Genomic DNA, 3312 nt, shown 5'->3' with positions numbered 1-3312 from the left:
GGAGAGGAGGAAACGAGAGGGGACGTCGGAACGCCGAGCTCTGGTTGGAAGGATTAGTGGGTACACCTAAAGCTAGCTAGCTGCCTTTGTCTCCACTGCCTTCGTCGAACGCGTTATAACGGGGAACGCCGGCGTCCGGCGTTTGGCTTTGGCATTTGCAAGCGTTCGACGTAGTTAGTTCCCGCAATGTATTTCAGATATTTACAGTAAGTAATATGTACAATGACCCTTGAAATTATCTATATAGAGATGAAATGAAATGAAATGGTCAATATAGAACTTCCCATCCCACCTGAAACTTCCATTTCTCAATCTGGACTCGTAGATGTTCCTACTGAAAAATTGTATGTGGGGCCCACAAATATTCCTGATAGGTTTTGACATACCCTTCAAGAACTTCTGGGAAACCTGAGAGGTCTGTCGAAGTTTTCTAAGAGAACTAACATCAAGGATTTCTGAATGGCCTGAAATGTCCATCATAGTTTTTGAGGGGCCTGTAAGGTCTCACAATCATTTTCGGGAAAACACCTGATTCATCAAGATAATTTTAACAGGTGCATGGAAGATCTCACGCAACCCTTCAGTATATATGCGTCGGGATGTCGTCCGGCCATTTTGTATCCGAAGGCCGCAACGAACGATCGCTCTGTGTCGGCTTTTCGTCCCACGCTTTCAACCTCAAGCAGCCCAGTGTGCGGGAAAAAGACAAGCTGTCTCGATGCCGTGTTCCTTGTGTGTAAAAGTCCGTCCGGCTTTATAATCTCGTCCAGCGAGTGTAAAATACGCCGGGGACGCCACCGCGACGGCACCAGGGAAAACACCAGGACCGTCCTCAGCATTTCCTCGACGGCGTGAGATGTTTGTTTCACGTTCGCAGTCTTTGATAAACGTGTTATTGACAGTGTGTGTGTCTAATGTGCCCACTTGGTTTGAGGGGTTGGTCTACCACACATATCACGAATTTATTTGGCGGCATAACCCGAAAGATAGTTTTTGGTGACAAGGAACTCAGTTCCCACTATTTGTTATGATCGCTTCTGTCTGCAGCTGTTTGCGCCCAGGCTTGAGTGTATGTTGGTTGTTATCGTCTTTCTGAGTTGCAAATGCACGTAAAGCTTAATGTCTAAAATAAACTTCCTATTACGTATTTAACAACAGCAGTGTTTTGTTTATGATTCACAAGTATTCGGGTGTCTCAAGGGTTGAAAGGGCGAGGGAGTCTAAAAAGCTGGGTCTGAAGGGCTGAAGGGGTTTGAAGAGCTGAAGGGTCTAATGGGCTGGAAGGGTTTAAAGGGCTGCGATGTTTCCATTACACATCAGTAGAGGCCGGATGTTTAGGCACTAAATATCTCCTTTTAAGCGCCTATAAAAGGCACTAAAAACTTGGTAATAGGCATTTATAAGCACAATCAGTTTTTATTCACAGGGTGTTTCTGAAAGCATATAGGGCCTCTGCCATTCAAACAAATACAGAATTAAGTGGTACAATAGGAATTACAATTTAATTTGTACAACATTCGAAAAAAAAAGTCGACTCAAGCCCGCACCGGTACCAAACTGTCCCATGCTGTGCATAGTCCACCTAGAAACAATGGGAAAATTATGAAAACAATAGCAAACAAGCACCATCTCAAGATTCTTGGGTTCAAACTTCTGCCTCTTGTCGCTTAGAACCAGTTTGTACGCTGAAAAAGAGCGTTCCGCGTCAACTGATGTGAGCGGGGCGTACTTGTACTTAGGAATATTCAATGTTTCCACACCCTCTGGTACCCTGGAGTGTTCCCCGGTGAGAACCTTCGAGACTTCTTTGAGTACAGAAACCCATTATTTTTGCTCAAGACGGACTGAAGCTTTGAACGAACTTGCACAGCAGCGGGGCCTGCGGGGACGGCGTCGACTAGTTCTTGTATCTTCGAAATGAGCCCGATGTTCCGAGCCAGAGTTTGGCCAGCACTTTCGAGGCTCTTGATTCTGTCCGCCAGAAACGTGAAATCGGAGCACAAATACGCCAGGTCACCTTCGAGAGTGTCCTCGCGCAGGACATCTTGAGCTTTTCTGACTGAGATACTATCGTCTGCTGGAAACCCGTTAATGACCATCTTCACACCAGCAAAGTCAGTACTGTAATACTCTGCAACTTTAAGCCACGTTCCCCATCACGTCACGATGGGTTCTGGTGGAAGAGGCACCCCTGGTAGCTGTTCCTTAAATGCACAAACACGAGATGGTGACTTAAGGAACACAGCCTTCACAGCAGCTACGAGATAGTTTACATGCTTGGAGTGTTTTGTTAGCTCTTCGCAAACGCGGTGAATGCCGTGGGCGAGGCAGGTGACGTGCAATATCCGCGGGTAGAAAGCCTTCAGTAGGTGGGCAGCTTTGTGCATATAAGCCGCCGCATCCGTGTAAAGTAGCAACACCCTGCTGTCTTCCACTCCAGTAGGGTATAGCACCTTTAAGGACGTGTTGACAAAGTACGCCACGGTCTCCCCATTTGTTCTCTCTAGCGTCTTCGAGCACACAAGAAAAGGCGTTGTTCCCTCGCCTTATACGAGCTTCCCAACTACGAGGTGCGCGACAAGGCGTCCAGTCGCATCTGTCGTTTCGTCTACGGAGACCCGAATGCACGAGTCCCCAAGTTCATCTCTTATTTTCTTCAATGTTTCCTCGTACACGGGCCGCAGGTAGTTCTTGCGCTGAGTCGACTCCGACGGTACGGTCTGACTAGAGTATTTTTGTAAGAATTTTTTTTGAAAACTGGGTTTCCTACTTTCGCCCACGCAATATCTGCGGCGACTAAGGCTTCGCACAAGTCCTCGTAGAATGCGCTCTTCTTTCCATCCGTGAGGGTTTCTCTCAAAAATGACTGCCTAGACGTTGAGGGAACGTTGCGTTCTGCGTTGGTTTGATGTCCTGCTGTTTTTTCGTGTTGTGCCAGGTGGCACTTCTCGCATAGAATCTGTGGAAAAACAACATTACGATATGTTGAAAAGCGTTGTGCGGCGTCCTGAGCGGGTATGGCTTTAAACAGTATCTTCCTAATACCTCTATATATACCGACATTGAAAATATATGTGTTTTACAATGGTGAAAAAGCCTACTCATTGTGTAAGCTTGTTCAGCATCAGAGCACACAGCTGCCATACGCTCCTCTGCCAAAGCTCACTCTTGCGAGACAATCTCCCGCTTAGGTAACAGGGCGCAGGGCTATTGGGTGAACTACCACTCGTGCCCAGATTGGGTGTGTGCTGTTTATGGGGGCATCGTAAGATCCTGCACGCTTCATCTCTCTAGAGTTGGTTTGCCGATTAT

The 3312-nt window shown here is 47.0% G+C and overlaps 2 pseudogenes; both read right to left on the bottom strand.

Moving 5' to 3' along the window:
• Positions 1-1494: 1494 nt before the first annotated feature.
• LOC115320406 lies at positions 1495-2099 on the bottom strand (annotated as a pseudogene).
• A 57-nt stretch (positions 2100-2156) lies between these two features.
• Positions 2157-3105, bottom strand: LOC120839520 (annotated as a pseudogene).
• Between the last annotated feature and the right edge of the window lie 207 nt (positions 3106-3312).

The sequence above is a fragment of the Ixodes scapularis genome, unplaced genomic scaffold (genome assembly GCF_016920785.2).
Source record: "Ixodes scapularis isolate PalLabHiFi unplaced genomic scaffold, ASM1692078v2 PGA_scaffold1__304_contigs__length_218370807, whole genome shotgun sequence".
Lineage (NCBI taxonomy): Eukaryota > Metazoa > Arthropoda > Arachnida > Ixodida > Ixodidae > Ixodes > Ixodes scapularis.
Note: the sequence above shows the minus strand (reverse complement) of the source record. Positions and strands in the feature narration are given on the sequence as shown.